General features: G+C 46.9%; 1 protein-coding gene and 1 long non-coding RNA gene across 6 annotated transcripts in view; one reads left to right on the forward strand and one right to left on the reverse strand.

Moving 5' to 3' along the window:
- Positions 1–569: 569 nt before the first annotated feature.
- On the reverse strand, positions 570–4,406 carry LOC132230661 (uncharacterized). The gene is made up of 2 exons (XR_009451903.1): positions 2,864–4,406; positions 570–1,208 (listed from the first exon to the last, which is right to left on the reverse strand). It is a non-coding gene; the product is annotated as an uncharacterized LOC132230661 (long non-coding RNA).
- A 2,424-nt stretch (positions 4,407–6,830) lies between these two features.
- The window catches only part of NQO2 (N-ribosyldihydronicotinamide:quinone dehydrogenase 2), a 41,938-nt gene continuing 29,569 nt past the window's right edge, over positions 6,831–19,199 (forward strand). Inside the window, exon 1 of one of the 5 annotated variants that reach the window (XM_059688447.1) lies at positions 6,831–6,849. The gene's annotated coding sequence lies outside the window, so the exon portion shown is untranslated. Of the gene's footprint in view, positions 6,850–7,045; positions 7,065–18,235; positions 18,481–19,199 lie in introns of those variants that run through there. The other 4 variants (XM_059688445.1, XM_059688449.1, XM_059688448.1 and 1 more) reach the window with 4 other exon arrangements.

Raw genomic sequence — 19,199 nt, forward strand, 5'->3', positions numbered from 1 at the left:
TCAAACAACCAGAAGGGCTCGGGGCGCCAGGAGACCAACCCTTATGGGCACTTCTCCAGGGAAGCCTGTCAGTTTAATTACATTTGAGTTGGAATTTCCCTATGGAGTGGCTGCAGGTGGTAAGGAATGACTTTTGATACCTCTACAAGTATTTTTAGTCACCTAAGAAAACCAGAGATTTGGGCTGGAGGGAGGGTTTGCCCCTTATATTTGGAGCTGAACAAATTCAACTCTCATTTCTATAGCAAAGGTTTGTGTTTTTTTGCTCAGACTCTCAGAAAGCAGTTCCAATTGAAAAGTGGAAATCAAAATGGGCCACCCATTTCAACTTCTGTCCTTTAGTGCCACCTCAAGGGATTTTCTAACAATAGTTTAGTCAGGCCTTCTACCACCAGCAGGGGAAGATCCTGGATTCAGGAGACAATTTACCTGATGCAGCCTGTGGGAAGCTGGCGGGGCTCAGTGGGCCCCTTGCTGCATCCTAGCACAAGTGTTCCTGGGTGAGCTTTCTGGAATCCTGCCAACTATGTCAAGTAAATGTCGATGTAGGAAACATTCACACCTGTGAAGAATTTTTGTGAGTTTATTTGAGCCAAACTGTTGACAATTGCGGGGAAGCAAAGTCTCAAGGGACTGAGAAAATGCCCCAGAGAATGGCAGCTTTGCCCCTTATTTTATACATTACAATCAAAAGAGGAGACATAAAGGGGTTAAATGAAATCCACTGGTTATAGATTAGGGAGGTGGGAGACAGCAAAGCAGGGAAAGCTCGCTAAATATGTAAAGCTAAAAATAAATATAATAAATATAATACATAGATATAGTAAAGAGCTGATGATTTCTGATCGTAAGATTTTAAAAATAGCTAACTGATAAATAAATAACTGGTAGGGGCAGCTGAGTCTGGGCAGCCTTATTCTGGGGCCCAGGTCATTGCTGACGGAGCTAGATAAATTCGCATGAGAAGTTTAAGGAAAGTGCTCCCTCCAATGCCAGAGCTCAACAGTTACGACGCTATTTCAGCCAGTCCATAGCACATGCAACAAGCCCCACCAGTTTTTGCTTCCCTGGTGCCGGAGGTGCTCTGGGAAACAAGGGCTGACACTGGGACTTGCAATGCAGAACAGTGGCCTTGGAGACCCAGAGGCTGCCTTCTTGGCCAAGCTCCATGCTCAGAGAGTGGGATCCCCTTGAAAATGCACTGTATTCTGCACAAAGGTAAGAGGTTTAATTTGGAAATACAGGCTTGGGCATCACAGAACAAAAGCCAAAAGGGACATGAGATACACATTTTTACATCTGCTTGGGGAAGGGTGGTCAGAACATTTCATTCTTTTTATACAAAGGCAAGCAGTTCAAGCACCTAGACTCCAGTCTAGGTCCTAGAGGTACCCATCCACCCTGAGATACTGAGCCTCAGTCCCTTATAAAGAAGTAACTGTTCACCAAACCCCAGAGACAGAGTAGCAAAGGCTGAGGGAGGGGTCCTATCACCCTGTCACTCCTGCTCCTTCCTCTCCCCCACCCCAAACCCACCCTGTAATACACATACTTTCTCTCTCTTTCCTAGGGGCCATTGCCACTTCCAAAGTCAATGTAAGATCTTCAGAAGAATTGTGGGAAGTTCTTGTCCTGTGAGTTATCTAAGTAATATGATGGGCAAAGTCTTTTAGATCATTTACTGGGTGATTCTTGGATAACTTGATGTTTGCTCATCAGCTGTAATAACTTTATTACATGGACTATCTAGCATTCATAAAATGATAACAGTGACGCACAAATGGGTAGTATGATTAATTATTTTGTTTATTCCACAAATGTTTATTGAGCACCTATTATAGTCCAGAAGCTACACTAAAGTCTGGTGATATGGTGATAGAAGATATGGTCCCTGGCCTCAACATACCAGATAGATATAGTGATATTATAGAAAATATGTATATTGGCCTCTGCCTCCTGCTCCCGACACAGAGCTCCTGAAACCCTCGGGAGTTCCTGGGTGGTAAAAGCACTGGGAGCAGTTTTTGTTCTAATATTTGGTCTTTGACCGAAGGTCCTGACACATGGCTCCTGACACCCCTGTCATTTCCTGGCCGAGAGCAGTGTCTTTTGTTCTCATGAAGAAATTCCAGATGGGCTCTTGGATAAAGGCTGTTCACCAGACTGACAAAGCCGTGGTTAGAAGCTTGGAGTTCTCAGCCTCACCCAGGGACAAGGGTTGAAAATGGAGTTAATCATTAACCAAGATGAAGCTCCACCAAAGAGACCATAGGATGGGACTTAGGAAGCTTCTAGGTTTGCAAACATCCATACCTGGAGGGTGATGTACCCCAATCCATGGGCATACAAGCTCCTGTGCTGGGAACCCTAACAGAGCTCACCCTATGTATCTCTTCATTTGGCCATTTGTCTGTATCCTTTATCAGATTCTTTAATATACCAGTAAATGTAAGTAGGTGTTTCCCTGAGTTCTGTTAACTGATAGAGCAAATTAACCAGACCTGGGGAAGAAGAAGGGTCATTGAAACCTGCAATTTGTAGCAAAATCAGGCAGAAGTTGTGGGTAACCTTGCGGCCTACTACTTGCAACTGGCATCTGAAGGGGGTCAATCGGTGTGACACCCTGAAACCTGTGGAATCTGACTCTATCTCCAGGTTGGAGTGCTGAGTTGAGTTAGGACAGCCAGCTGGTGTAATGGAGAACAACCCACACATTTGATGACCAGAAGGGTCAGAGCGAAGTGTTGTGTCAGAGCGAAAAACAAGAATGAGCTAAGCAGGTGACACCCAGGAGAAAGGATTCTAAACTCAGCGACAGGAACACTTACAAAAGTATGCATGTTTGAGGAAACAAATAACTTACTATCACGATATCACTCAACCCGAGGCAGTTCAGGCTGATGTGGAGAAACTGTTCCAGGGCGCGGCCGCTGTCAGACCCGCAGGCAAACTGGACCAGGGCCTGAACGGAGACTGTAATCAATGACGGTTCTGACATAAACTAGCACTCCTCCCCTGCTACATGCTGCATGCTGGTTCCTGGGACAGGCCTTTGTCCTGACCTGGTCCAGCATGTGATTTCCCATACCTGGTAGCTTTCACATGCTAGGACCCATGACTATCCCCCCTTTATCCTATATGATTCTTTGCTCCTGCCAAGCTGTGTGGAATCCATTCTGAATTGAAGCCACCTAAGATGTATTTAATGAACTGTGTCCATTAATAAACTATATAAATTACCGGACTGGAGTGGCTAGCCTCCTCCGTCTATCTTTCCCTGCCCTCTGCTTACAGAGCTAGATTTTCAGTCCTGGATTCTTCACTGGGTCTGTGTGTATCAACAACTGGATATCTATGAGGAGCCTAATATGCGATGCCAATAAATTTCTACTTTATCTCACAGGCTACAGAGAGCTTCTGAAAAATTCTGAGCTGTGTGGTCACATAAACAGAATCATGTACTGGAAAGATTGCTCTGCAGCAATGTAGACAAATAGGATGAGGACAGGACAGAAGTACCAGTGCCGCAATATTTCCAATGAAAGACGCCACGTGATGAACTGGAGGCACAGAAGGAAGAGCTGCTTGAGAACAATGCAGGATAGGCCCAGGGGATTGTAGGTAGGAAGGAGAAATCCAGCATAAACTTTCAGGTTACTGACTTGGACCATCGGGCGAATGGCTGACAAGCAAGATTGGGGAAGCAGAAGGCAAGTGAATTTGGAAGAGAAAATGAATTTCGTTTTTGATGTGGTAAGGTTGGGGTTCCATGGAAGGCACCAATGCCATTGTGGGATTCATCAGCCAATGGATGTAGCTGAAGTCAGGTGTTGGGGAGGCTTGCCAGGGAGAGGAGGGGACCCCTAGGAATGCTAGTACATAAGGGAGAATGGCATTTCCTTGTCTTTTTCTGGCACATTTCTAAAGACCCAGCGAAAGACACAGAGAGGCTGGATAGGCCAGAAAAGCACAAGAAGAATCAGGGAGTTATTAACAAAAGCACAAAAAGAGTTTTAAAGAAAGAGCTGCTACAATAATCAAAACAGTATGGTATTAGCAGAAAAATAGACACACAGACCAATGGAACAGAACTGAGAGAACAAAAGTAAATCCTCATGTATATGGGCAACTAATTTTAGGCAAAGAAGCAAAAAACACAATGGAGAAAGAAAGCCTTGTCAATAGTGTCGGAAAATTTGGAAAGACACACGCAAAAGAATGAAACTAGACTGCTATTTGACACCACACACAAAAATTAACTCAAAATGGATTACAGACTTAAATATAAGACCTGAAACAATAAAATACATATAAGAAAACATAAATACCAAACTTATGGACCTTGGTCTCAGAAAGCCTTTTGTGAACTTGACCTCAAAGACCAGGGAAATAAAAGCAAAAGTAAATAAATGAGATATCAAATGAAAAAGCTTCTGCTCAGAAAAACAAAAAACAAAACACAAAACAAAAAGGCAACCAACCAAATGGGAGAAGATATTTGCAAATAATACTTTCGACAAGGGCTAATACCCAAAATACATAAATAACTCATAAAACTCAACAACAATAAACACCTAACAATCCAATTTTTAAAAAGGGATAGGAACCTGAACAGACACATTTCCCAAGATATACAAATGGGCAACAGGTACATGAAAATAGGCTCCACTTCACTAGTTCTTAGGGAAATGCATATAAAAACCACAATGAGACACCACCTCACACCTGTTAGAATAGCTATTATCAATAAAACAAGAGAGTTCTTACCATTTGCAACAGCACAGATGGAACTGGAGAACATTATGCTAAGTGAAATAAGCCAGTCAGAGAAAGATAAATATCACATGCTCTCACTCATTTATGGAATATAATGAACAACATAAACTGATGAACAAAAAGAGACCCAGAGACAGAGAAGCATCGATCAGACCGTCAAACCTCAGAGGAAGGCAGGGGAGGGTCGGGGGAAGGGGGAGAGATCAACCAAAGGACTTGTATGCATGCATATAAGCCCAACCAATGGACACAGACAACAGGGGGGTGAGGACATGAGTGAGGGGGATAGGAGGTAATGTGGGGATAAGGACACATATGTAATAATTTAATAAAAAATTTAAAAAAATAAGACAAGAAATAACAAATGTTGTCAAGAAAAAGGAACCCTCATACATTGCTGTGGGAATGTAAACTGGTACATTCACTATGGAAAACAGTATGGCAGTTCCTCAAAAAATTAAGAATAGAGCTACCTTAATGACCCAACAATCTTTCTTCTGGGTATCCACCCGAAAAATTTGAAAACATCTACACTAATAAAAGAGAAAAATGGTAATTGGTGTACGACGATACCCTTTTCATTGCCTAATCAGGGCTATATGCAAATTAACTGCCAACTAAGATTGGCAGTTAACTGCCAACAAGATGGTGGTTAATTTGCATATGTAGGCCCAATGCAGGGAGGCGAAAGGGAAAGCAGGAAGAAGCCCCCTGCCACTGACAGTGATCGGAAACCCAGGGGGGAGCTAAGAGCTAAGAGCTAAGAGCTAAGAGCTAAGAGCCGCCTTTGCCCTGCCCCCCAGCCATGATCGAGAATCAGGTGCCTTTTCCGCCCTGGCCAGTGATAGCAGGAAGTAGGGGTGGAGCCAGCGATGGGAGCTGGGCACGGTCGAAGCTGGCAGTCCCAGGAGCTAGGGGCCCCTTGCCTGGGCCTAAAGCGAAGCCCACGATCGCGGGGCCACTGCAGCTGCAGGTCCCCGCTGCCCGGGCCGGACGCCTAGGCCAGAGGCATCCGGCCTGGGCAAGGGGCCGATCCTGCAATTGGAGGATGATGGGGGTCAACGCCTGAGGGCTCCCAGTATGTGAGAGGGGGCAGGCTGGGCTGAGGGACACTCCCCCCCTCCCCACATCCAGTGCACAAATTTCGTGCACCAGGCCCCTAGTTTATTCATAAAGATATATGTATCCCTATGTTCATTGCAGTATTATTCATGGTGGCCAAAACATGGAAACAATGTACAGTAAGTGTCCTTCAGTGGATGATTGGAAAAAGAAATGTGGTTCATTTATACAATGTAATACTACTCAGATGAAATACTGCTATTTGTGACACCATGAATGGATCTTGAGAATATCATGCTAAGCCAAATAAGTCAGATGGAAAAGGACAAGAACCATATTTCACTCATATGTGGGATATAAAACAGAAAGCAATAAAAGAACAAACAAAAGAAACAAACAAACTCACAAACACAGACAACAGTATGGTGCTCACCAGAGGGCTGGGGCTGGGGGCAGGTAGTAAAGGGTAAAGGGGGTCAAATATATGAGGGGAGGAGACTAGACTTTGGGGGGTGAGCACACAGTGCAATATACAGACATGTATTACAGAATTGTACGTTGAAACTTATATAATGTTATTAACCAATGTCACCCCAATAAACTTAATTTTACAAAAGAAGCTGAGCAAGTGAGCAGTTTGGGAGGATTAGCCCATGTGTGACAGGAGTGGGTAGCCATGGCTGAGCTGCGTAAGTGCAGGCTCTGAAGACACTAAAGGCTGCAGAGGTGTGGAGGGATGATGGCTGAGAAAGGAATGGGGAAGCTAAGCCAGATGCTAAAAACCAGCACGCAATTACCGGCGGTGGGGAAATGGCGGCTTGGGAGGGGGCCACCCAGGCCTGCCCAGCCAGAGCTGGAGGGATCAGATGGCGACTTTGATGGGAGGGTTCCGAGAAGGCGAGGCGGGAGGGTTCCGAGAAGGCGAGGCGGGGTGGGGCGGAGGAGGGGTGGATGGCAGGCCGTTCCAGGAAACACGAGCAAGTGACGGGAGTGAGAGGGCAGAGCGCTGGGGTGAGTCCTGGAGCGCAGGGCGTGGGGTTCCCGGGAAGAAGGAGGGAGACGTGCTGGGAAGGGCTTGCCTCCGGGAAGGCAGCTGAGCTGTACTGGGAAATGGGCTCGGAGCCCCTGAGAGCTTCAGGCACCGCCCGGCCTCCAAGGGGCCAGCCCTGCCCTGGAGTAGCGGCACTCCAGGCCCACCCCAGCTTCTCTCCCGCCTAGGTGCATGGGTGGGTGTGGGGGGTCCGACGCGAGGCCAGCGGTTTGGGGACCGTCCCCCCGACCCCCATCCCTCGATCGCCCTCCCTTCCCGGGGCGCTCCTTCCTCCCCGCTGCGCGTGCCTGGCCTGGCAGAAGCCGCCCTCCGCGACCAGCTCGCTCTTTTAGTCCCAGCCCTTGGTCTTCGTCCAGCTGCACCCACAGGCGGAAGCCGCTCCCTGAACCCCCAGAACGCCACACCTGGGCGGGGTCCAGAGGACCAGGGCGCGTCAGGGTTGGGCGCAAGGGGCCAGAAAGGACCGGAAGAACGGGGCTGGGAATGGCCAGGGGCGGAGTGGGAGGTGGGGGGTAATGGGGGGGCCGGGACCAAAGGGAGGCGTGGCACCGCTGCAGGAGGACCTGGGAGGAGGATCCCCTGTGTCCGTCACCAGGGCTCTGGCCAGTGGAGGAGGGACTAGTGGCACCTACGCCGCTCAGCCCATTAGTTGGTACCACAGCGCCCTCTGTATTTCCTTCACGGCACCAGCCACCACCCTAAGGAGGAATTCCTCCCTGGGTTTCCACTAGCTAGATTCTAGCAGCTAGAAGGTCACTGCCTGGAGAAGAGGCCAAGTCTTCTCACAGTCCCCGACCTGGGACAGCGCCAGGCGCGAGGTGCATCCACGAGGGTGGGCGAGGGGAGGGGGAAGAAGGGCAGGCCCAGGAGGCTGGAAGCCCGGGGAGAGGAAGGACTGGGGCTCAGAATAAGGAGAGCTCTGCGGAAGGACAGGGGGCTTGGCAAGGTCAGCATAGGGTACCTGCAAGAACTGTGTCAGCTCCCAGCACCACCATAGAGAGCTAACCTCAAACCATCCGACCGCCCATCCACTCGATGCCCTCAGACCACTGCCAGAGCCCGCTGCCTTTGCCAGGGTTATGTCTCCAGATCATGAGACCACACCAATCACTCACCTCAGGTGGGACGGAGTGTGTGTACACTGTGCTCATGGAAGTCCTGAGGCATTGCTTTCTGTTGTCTCTCCAATTCCATGTTTGGGATCTTACCTACACCTTAGAGCACTTTTACTGCACTTTCAAAAATTAGCACAATATATAATTTAACTTCAAGCTTATAGTAGAGTTTTCCTCAACCTATGCAAGTCCTTTAAATAGTAGATGTGTACCAGGCCTGAGTGGCTCGGTTGGTTGAGTGTCGCCCTTTTCACCAAAAGTTGTTGGTTTGATTCCTGGTCAGGCACATACCTAGGCTGCAAGTTCCACCCCAGGTTGGACATATACAGATTGATGTTTCTTTCTCACATGGATCTCTCTCTCTCTCTCTCTCTCTCTCTCTCTCTCTCTCTCTCTCTCCCTTTTCCTCTCCCTCTCTCTCTCCTTTCCTCTCTCAAAGCAAGTCCTCTGGTGAGGATTAAAAAAAAAAAAAAGATAGTAGCTACACCTTGGAAGTTTTGCTGGTGCTTACTTCAGTGTATTATTCTCAAAGTTCGGATAAATATTGTAAAGTTGTGCTATTCACTTGGGTGGGCACACAGTGCTCCAATTCAGGAGCTAACCTTCCTTTCTGCTTCTGTTGGGGCTCCTAATTAATCACCTTGGGTGGGAGCCAGGGGCCTATATCTGTATCTCTGAATCCCTGTGTCTGCTTAGGGCTTCGCTGGAGCTGTTCCAGCTTTTATACCAGTAATCTCCTGTGGTTGTACTTTTTCACTAATTCCAGCTTTCTCTTTTCAGTCCTTATTGGGGGTTTCTCTGATCCACCAAAGATTCTCTTCTTGTTTTCCAGTGGGACTGAGGGTTTATTATTTTATTTTTTCCCTAGTTCTAGGGATTTGGATGGAAAGCCTCGGTGTGAACTGTTTGCCATTATGTTTTTATCCTAGTTTAATTCCCCTTTTAGCTCAAGCCCAGCCCAGAGATTGTTCAACATAGACTATAATACTGTTGCAAGAGAACCAAGATGGCAAGAGTAAATGCCTGTATTCACCACCTCCCAGAACCACATCAAAATTACAACTAAGCCCTAGCCGGTTTGGCTCAGTGGATAGAGCAGTGGCCTGCAGACTGAAGGGTCCCAGGTTTGATTCCAGTCATGCTCGGGTGTGGGCTCAATCCCCATATGGAGCACACAGGAGGCAGCCGATCAATTATTCTCTCTCATCATTGATGTTTCAATCTCTCTCTCCCTCTCCTGTCCTCTCTGAAATCAATAAAAACTTATTTTTAAAAATTACAACTAAAATACAGAACAATCAGCATTCAGAACTGCCTAAAATCTGGCTGTATGGAAGTCCTACAACCAGAGAACTAGAGAAGAAAGCACATTGAGACTGGTAGGAGGGGTGGGGGCACAGAATGGTTTGATCCAACATTCACGTGTAGCATTTTTTTAATCAGGAGGGATATCTCCAAGGTCTCCCATGATAAGCAGGGGGTCTCAGCCATACTCCAGACCCCCAGCCCAGGGTTCCAGAGATGAGAAGAGAAGTCCCCTTAACTTCTAACCATAAAAACCAACAGGGATTGTGGCGCAGTGACACTAAAGCTGCTGAAGTCCCAGGTGTTCCCCTTAAAAGGCCTGTGCACAAACTCACTTCATCTAAGTTCCAGTGGGGCGGTGGCTTTGGGGGAATCCAGAGACATATGTGGAGGAACTAGACTGTCTGGCATCAGGACAGGAACTCAGGGGTGGCTTTCTCTCAGAAAGGGGTGTTCACAGAGGTCATTGTTCCTGTGCTTGAACCTCCCCCATTGCAGAGCTGACTGGCAGCCATATCTGAGTTCCCATCAGCATGGCCCACACCTGGGTGATTCCCTGAGACCCCAAGCCATCCAATTTTTATCCCCACCCCAGCTGCTTTTCTATATGAATGGCCCGTCCTGGCTCAAGATTCAGACTTTGCTAAAATCTCTTAAACAATCAGCAGCTGGAGTTAGCATGCCCCTAACCCAGTGGTCAGCAAACTGTAGCTCGCAAGCCACATGTGGCTCTTTGGCCCCTTGAGTGTGGCTCTTCCACAAAATACCGACTTCTGCACATGGGCCATGAAGTTTCAATCGCACTGTACATGCGGCCCACACGTGGTATTTTGTGGAAGAGCCACATTCAAGGGGCCAAAGAGCCGCATGTGGCTCGCGAGCTGCAGTTTGCTGACCACTGCCCTAACCTATCAATAAAAGGCCCAAGACCTGGCACTACCACCAATCTGCCTTGCTTCACAGCTGGGCCTCACCTGGGCACTTCTTAGCCCAATACAAGTAGCAGCCATCTGCAGATCTCTCCATAGTTTCTACACAGTGGCCCCAGGCAGTGGCTGGCTTTATACATCCCAGAAGCCCCCAGAGCCAGTGCACCCAAAGTAATCAGACCATAACAAATTATAACTCTACACATCCACAAGCAACACACTCAAGGGGAAAACTCGGTGAGCACCAAAGCACCAATGAAGTAAGTCCTGCTCCATAGAGGTGTCTCCTGCACAGCAGCTCTTCCATTAAAGACACAGCTGGCCCTCACAGTCAATTGGCCTTGAGGTCAATTCCTCCCAGTGACACCAATAGCAATCAAGGTTCAATTACAAGACTATGGACACAGCTCACACAGTGGCACACCTAGAGTGTCCAGCTCAGGAAACTGAGGAGATTGAGGCACTGGGCCCTACAGGACATCTAATAAACAAGGTCAATTACCAATCCCAGGAGACATAACAGTTCTATCTAACATATAGAAACAGACACAGGGAAGTAACAAAAATGCAGAGACAAAGAAACATGGTACAAATGAAAGAAAGAGAAGCAAGCAAACTACTGGATACAGAGTTCAAAACAACGGTTATAAGGTTACTCAAGGATCTTAATGCCAGCTTCAAGGGAATTAATGAGAGCATTAAGGGACTTAGTGAGACTTTCAAGGATCTTAGTGAGAATATTAAAGACATGAAAAAGGATCAGTCAAAAATTAAGTATACACTAACTGAAATAAAGAATAATTTACATGGATTCAGCTGTAGAGGATTCTGAGAATCATATCAACGATTCAGAATATGAAAAAGCAGAAAACACCCAACCAGAAGAGTAAAAAGAAAAAAATAATCCAAAAATATGAAGATTGTGTAAGGAGCCTCTGGGAGAACTTAAAACACCCCAACATTTGCATTATGGGGGTGCCAGAAGTATAAGAGAAAGAATAAAAAATTGAAAACCTATTTTAAGAAATAATGACAGAAAACTTCCCCTACCTGGTGAAAGAAATAGACTTACAAGTCTAGGAGCACAGAGAAACCCAAAGAAGAGGAACCGAAAAAGACCCACACCAAGACACATCATAATTAAAATGCCAGAGGTTAAAGAAAAAGAGAGAATCTTAAAAGCAGCAAGAGAAAAATGATTAGTTACCTACAAGGGAGTGCCCATACGACCATCAGCTGATTTCTCGACAGAAACTGTGCAGGCCAGAAGGGAGTGGCAAGAAATACTCAAAGTGATGAATAGCAAGAACTACAACCAAGATTACTCTACTTAGCAAAGCTATCATTTAGAATTAAAGGTCAGATAAAGACCTTCACAGACAAGAAAAAGCTAAAGGAGTTCATCATCACCAAACCAGTATTACATGAAATGTTGAAGGGTCTTCTTTAAGAAGAGGAAGAGAATTAGAAGAAGAAGAAGAAAAAAGATAAAAAATATGAACAATAAAATGGCAATAAATACATATCTATCAATAATTGAATCTAAAAGAATTAAATGAACAAGAAATCTAATGAACAAAATAAACTGATGGATAAAATAGAATCAGAGGCATGGAAACATGGAACAGAGAGATGGATCTCAGAGGGAAGGGGGTGGGGGAGTAAGAAGAAATTAACCAAAGATCTTATATGTATACTAGAGGCCTGATACACGAATTCATCCACCAGTGGGGTCCCTTGGCCTGGCCTGCAGGATCGGGTCGAAACTGGCTCTCTGACATCCCCTGAGGGGTCCCGGATTGCAAGAGGGTGCAGGCCAGGCCAAGGAACACCACTAGTGCATGATCAGGACTGGGGAGGGATGCGGGAGGTTGGCAAGCTGGGGAGGGCCCGCAGAAGGGCTCCAGGGCATGTCTGGCCCATCTTACTCTGTCCCAATAGGCCGGACCCCAGCAGCAAGCTAACCTACTGGTCGGAATGTCTGCCCCCTGGTGATCAGTGCATGTCATAGCAAGCGGTTGAGCAGCCTGAGCATATGATTAGCATATTACGCTTTGATTGGTTGAATGGCTTACTGGATGACCAGACACTTAGCATATTAGGCTTTTATTATGTAGGGCTAGTGGTCTGGTGCATGAAATTCGTGCACATTAAAAGGGGATTAATTTGAGGAAATATTTTAATATTGCTATTTTCCCTTTGTCTATAATAGAAGTGTCAGAGATGAAAGAAAATTAGTAAAATGTATATGAAAATCTTCCTCCTGTCAGAGTCTGAGGCACACCGCGGGACCCAGAGTCAAGTCCCCACCCAGTCGTGGTGCCTCAAAATTGTGTGAGATCCAGACCCGGCCAGCCCCACCCTTGTCAAGCCCCACTGGGTGGGGGACGCAGCCTCAAGTCCCCTGGCCTGGTGCCAGGCAGGGGAATCAGCTTCAGGGCCCTTGTCAAGCCCCACAGGGTGGGGGGAGGCACAGCCTCAGGTTCCCCAGTGCACCCTCAGGTCTCCCAGCCTGGCGCCAGAATAAGGGGTGCTGCCTGAGGCCCCTCGGCCCAGCGCCAGGGCAGGTGGTGCGGCCTGAGGTCTCCTGTCCTGGTGCCAGTGCGGGGGGTGCAGCCTGGGTCCCCTGGTCCAGCACCAGGGCAGGGGGCATGCCTTGAGGTCCCCTGTCAAGCCCCACCGGGCGAGGGGTGTGGCCTTAAGGCCCCAGTCAAGTCCTGCCTGGTGGGGGGTGCAGCCTCAGGTCCCCTACCCCAGCCCAGCACCAGGCAGCCTCAGGTCCCTGCTGATTGCTCATTAAGGCTCTTTACGGGAACTCTGCCTCCACTGTGGGCACAGCCATCTTGTGTTACAGAAACCCCATCTCTGCTGGGGGCGCCACCATCCTTGTGATGGTGTAATGGTCAATTTGTATATTCCCTCTTTATTACATAGGATATGCATTTCCTATGGACACAGACATTAGGGTGGTGAAGGCCTAGGATGGGGCAGGAACTGGGTGGAGGGAGGCAATTGCGAGAAAGTGGGGTGGGGGCATCTGTAATACTCTCAACAATAAAGATTTTTTTTAAAAAAATAATAATATTGCAAATACAATGTGTCCCTGTAACGAAATCAAGCATTCCAGAAAAATGAAAAGGGAAGAATGAAATCTTTCTCTCCTTTCTTCCCCAAATAGCTTTGGTATATTAAAATATGTATATATAGAAACATCTGCATCTATAAGATATATTTACAGCATCTGCATTTATATAAACAGTATAGGCCTGGTGCATGAAATTTGTGCACAGAGAGGGGGGTTCCTTCAACCCAGCCTGCACCCTCTCCAATTGGAGACCCCTTGGGGGATGTCCAACTGCTGGTTTAGGCCTGATCCCTCACAATCTGGGACCACTGGCTCCTAACTGCTCACCTGCCTGCCTGCCTGATCTCCCCTAACTGCCTCTGCCTGACAGCGTGATCGCCCCTAACTACCTTCCTTTGCCGACCTGGTTGCCCCCAACTGCCCTCCTGTGCTGGCTTAATGTTGCCCCCAATGGCCCTACCCTGCTGGCCTGATCTTGCCCCCAACTACCCTCCTCTGATGGCCAATTTTGTTCTCATTGGTTGGTTTCTATGCCAGTCAGCATCAAAAGCTCTGCCTCCTAGGCACCCATTGGCTCCCCATAGCACCCATATTCAGTTCTGATTGGTCAGTGTATATGCCAGTCAGCGTCAGAAGCTCCGCCTCCTAGGAAGCCACATTTGGCTCTGATTGGTTCAGTCAGCATCTCTGGGCCTATCTCCGGGCCTGATCAGAGAAGCAGGGCAGAACAGCAGCTCCCACAGAGGCCAGGAGAGAAAGAAAGGCCTGGCTGCTGGCAAAGCCCGGAAAGAAAAAGGGAGAGAAAGAGAGAGGCAAATACTGATCAACAGCTGCCACTGAGGCTGTGGATCAGACCCTGCCTCTCTCTCTGGGTCTCAGCCCCTGGGCAGTCAGCACTGGGTCGCCAGGCTGCAGCAGGGCAGTCAGTGCTGGGTCACCAAGGCAACCCAGTGCTGACTGAAGGACTTCCGGGTTGGTCAGCCTTCAGTTGTGATTGGTCGTTTTGACCCTGGGCTTTTATATATTAGGATTTTATATAACATCTATATTTATATTAATACTTTTTATAAAACGGAGCCATAATATCTATAAAGAAAGGCCTGCAAATAAATAATCCCCAACAGGAACTGAGACCCCCTTCTACTCTTATATTATTTAATTTTTCCCTAGGAGCAAATGAGATTAATAGCATGATTATCTACTATTCCTAAGGTCTGTGAAAAAGACAGGCTGTATACTTTGGCACTGAGGGAGAACACATAACTGCCGGGGTTCTTGTTCCAGCATTAAGAAGGGTTCAGGAAATCTGGAGAAGGCTGTGCGTAGATTAAATAGGAGTCCAGAGACGAAATATAATTTTGTAAGGCATTTGGGGGTCAGAGGTGCGTAGTTTAAAGGAAACTAAGATCTCTTATTCTCAGGACCCCATGCTTATTATTAACACAAATTGTCCTGAGGTGAGGCAAAGATATACACTTCAAAGGGTCAGGGTTTCATATACAGAGGCATTGTCAGAATGGAAGAATTAGCCTACGGCTGTTCAGGTGTTTGGCGAGTAGGAGGCAATAACATGTAGATTAAGATGCCCTGAGCTGTCTGGCAGCACACAATCAATTTAATGTATCCTATTCAGGTTTGGGGAAATGCCATCAGCCATTCCCAACAGGTGACAACATATGTGACTCAACCCTTGTTGAGTCCCCAAGTTCCATCAACCTTTTGATGAAACTCTTGCAATTATGACATGCTAGAATTGGCTTCCAGCATGTAACATCAGCAAAACTTTCTCCACATCAAGTCTCTTTATTTCAAACCTAACTCTCCCTCTCTCTCTCTCTCTCTCTCTCTCTCTCTCTCTCTCCTCTCCCTCCTCCCCCACCCCCCTTGCCTTCAAGATGATTGCAATTATTCTTTGCACTAGCTCCCATTTCCCCCAGTAGTTTGTATGCTCGATGACTCCAGGGGACCAAGGAACCAGAGTCTGTTTTTGCTCAGATTTGAGTCCTCCAGACCCCAAATAGTGACTGACACAGAGTAGGTGTAAACACTTTCTGAATGAATGAAGAATGAAAAAGTGAATGAATGAATAAATCCTCCTGTTCTCAAGCTTTGTCATTCTTTTATTACTTTTTAAAAATATATATATTTAAGATTTTCTAATTGTCAGCCATCAAGATAGTGTTGCATTGGTCTTCCTTAATTCTGGTTTGGTTTCCATGATCTCAATTCACTTCTTACCTACTTCTCTTTTGATCTTGTGTTGACACAAAACATTTAAAAACTTTTAATTTGCTAGAACACAAACACAAGGGATTTCTTCCATTGATATTTGATGTGAGATATAATAGAGGTGACGTGTTTCATAAAAATATGATAAAATGTCATAATTACTATAATTTTCTATCTTTGGTGTTAAAGCATGTAACCACTTTTTAATCATATATAATACAGGACCAAGATTTGGTTCAAAAAAGTGATTTCCTTGAAAAAGACTTACTTGTCTCCAAGGCATTTTCTAACACTTGCTATTCCACAGCTCCCTGGTCCTTTCGTGGGATCCATACCACCCAGAGGTCTGGCTGTTGTTTTCTTAGAAGATCTCACAGCACAAAAGACAAAATACACCCCTCCCACTGGACACCAGGGTTACTTTCCCTCATTGTAGGAAAATCTACCTTCAGTTACTCCAGAGAACCTGACCTGCACCTACCTTTCTTAGGGGCGACTAATTTACTTTCTACCACACAACTATTATTTGAAGACCCCTAAGCCAATTTAACCAGAAAGAGGGGAAACAAAAACAAATGTTATCTTTGTGGACATTCTAGTATATTTGGAAATACCTTGAGTACTTTTCCTCTGATAAAGGTAATTCTAAAATAAAGTCTGCTTCCAGGACTTCCTCGGCTCACAATGCAAGGTGGCAGGAGGGCATCTCAGAGAGACCATATTCTCCTCCCTGAATACAAGGAAAGCAGCAGCAGCAGACAAACCAACCCCAACACCGTCTACAAACAGCAGCACTTGTGCTCATGAGGAATATTAAGAACACAGGGGATTCCTTACTTATGCCCTATTGTTTGAACAGAACCATCCAAGGACACCAGAAATCAAGGCGCAGAGTTGGAGGACAACCCTTGGGATGTCATCATGGTAGATGGACTGCCAAATGAGATGGCACAAACCAGCAAGAGGTGGAAAAAGCAAAAAAGAGACAATGAGCTCAAACTGCTCATCAGCAACCCCCTCCCCTCACCCCACAAACACACACACAAACACATCCACAGGCACTGGTTCCATAACTTTCCACCTTCTAGGGCAGTGGTTGGCAAACTGCGGCTCGCGAGCCACATGCGGCTCTTTGGCCCCTTGAGTGTGGCTCTTCCACAAAATACCACGTGCAGGCGCGCACATACAGTGCAATTGAAACTTCGTGGCCCATGCGCAGAAGTCGGTATTTTGCGGAAGAGCCACACTCAAGGGGCCAAAGAGCCGCATGTGGCTCTCGATCCGCAGTTTGCCAACCACTGTTCTAGGGGATGTCCTGGGCTTTGAAACATCTGTGTGTTTTTTTAATTAAATTTTTCTTTTCAGAAAATTAAATTGATATGCAGCTGTAGGAAGTAACACATAGATATCACATGTGCACTTTATCCAGTTTCTCCCAAAGAAAACATCTGGCCAAACTACAGCATAATATTACAATGAGGATATTCATATTGATATCTGATACAGACCATTTCCATCACCACAGGGGTTCCTACTGTTGCCCTCTTATAGCCACATCCACCCCTTCCCTCACCTCTGGCAACCACTAATCTCTTCTCCATTTGTATAAGCTGTCATTTCAAGAATATTACACAATTTGTGGGACCATGTACATGTTATTGTACAGTTACACAGTGTATGGAACCTTTTGGGATTGGATTTTTTCCCTTTATAATTCTCTGGAGATTCACACAGTACATTGGCTGTATCATTAGTTCATTCCTTTTTATTGCTAAGTGTTGTGCCATGGCCCATCATCCTTAAAATTTACTTCAAAATTATAGTTATCATATAATAATATATTACTTTTTGGTGGTCAACACAGTGCTTAGACATTTACATACCTTACAAAGCGACGACCACAGTAAGTACCTACCTGGCACCACACATCATTATTACTGTCATGGACTAAATTCCCAATGCTGTACTTTACATCACTGTGATGTTTTTATAACTAGCAGCTTGTACTTCTGAATACAGTTCAACATAAAAAAAAAAAAAAAGAAAAAACAATCTCATTTAGACATGGGTGGAGGACCTGAACAGACATTACTCCAAAGACATACAGATGGCCAACAGGCATGAAAAAATGGTCAACATCACTAATCATCCGGGAAATGCAAATCAAAAACACAGGGAGCTATCACTTCACACCAGTTAGAAGGACTACTATGTTGGCCAGAATGTGGGGAAAAGGAACCCTCCTGCACTGTTGGTGGGACTGTAAATTGGTGGAATCACAATGGGAAATAGTAAGGATTTTCCTCGAAAAATTAAAACTAGAATTACCATACAACCCAGCAATTCCACTTTGGGGAATTTATCCGAAAACACTATTTCAAAAAGATCAACGCACCCCTGTGTTCAATGTAGCATTACTTACAATAGCTAAGATATGTACCTTCACCTAGATCCCTACCTGGGCAGCCCTCTTCCAAGCACGGTGGGCCCACAGTCCCCCACAGAACTCAGCCAACACAGGTGCGGCTTCAATCCGAGGGGAGCAGGGAGTGGGCACAGGGCGGGGCCAGGGGCGTGGCCAGCGGGCATTGTCTGAGGAAGCGGAGCAGGGTAGTGGGTGGGGCGCGCCCCAGCATGGCGGAGGGGGAAGGGTGAAGGGGCAAAGAACGGCCCTGGAGCTGGCAGGGGCGGAGCGCGGGAGAGGAGCCCTGGGAGGAGCCGGAGGCAGGGCGCCCGGGACCAGGCCTTGTGCAACCCAAGTTCCCCTGGCCGCTGGGTCTGTGCCGAGCAGGGCAGTCTGTCCTCGGCCTGGCAGCTGCGAGTGCGCGGCCCCAGCGGCCGGAACCTGGCGTGGACGCCCGGAGCTTCCCTCCGGCCCACGCGGGTTCGGCCCTGACGCTTCTTTCCCGGGGCGTCCGCTTCGGGAGGGTGAGTGCCTCCTCTTGCCATGGGCCCGGGGGCTTGGCCGGCGCAGCTCCCGGAGCTCAGCGCGCGCTCTTGGCGGGGACTGCAGGCTGGAGAGGTCTCTGCGGATTTTCACGTTCCGGCCAGAGTGGACTTACTGGTCCCCATGCTTCCTCCTACCGTGGCCCACTGACCTTTTCAAAGTCAGGATTTTACGGACCTCTTCCGAAATCCTACCGCATGCCAGGCCTGGTTATAACAGGCTCCTCTGATCTGCTCTCAGCCCTATTACAAGTGAGGAAATTTACAATCGAAACAGGCTCAGATCAGTTCGTGAAAGGGGTGCCAAATAAGGCCAGCGCCCCACAGTTCGCCCTTTGTCCAGTACATTGTGGCAGCCTGTGACGGAACCTTTAAACATTTTAAACAGCTTCTTTAACCTTTAATTTCCCTTAAAATATCAGCCAAAAAATACATGGAAAGGGGCATGTATTAAATATTATATGCTTCTAGCAGTGCTGTGTATAGTTCTGGACATAACCCAAGTGCCCAGAAATGGAGAAACGGTCACAAATGGGCATGCAGACAGTGGTCTAGTTACCTAGTGAAATGCTATCTACCTGGAGTGACAGGCACAGAGCCTGCCAGTGTGTAAAGAGGCAAAGTGAAAACACAACAGCTTCTGGGTACTGATTAAGAAGTAATGCACATCAACAATATCAGCCTATTTGATGCAGTCTCTA

The sequence above is a fragment of the Myotis daubentonii genome, chromosome 3, assembly GCF_963259705.1.
Source record: "Myotis daubentonii chromosome 3, mMyoDau2.1, whole genome shotgun sequence".
Classification (NCBI taxonomy): Eukaryota; Metazoa; Chordata; class Mammalia; order Chiroptera; family Vespertilionidae; genus Myotis; species Myotis daubentonii.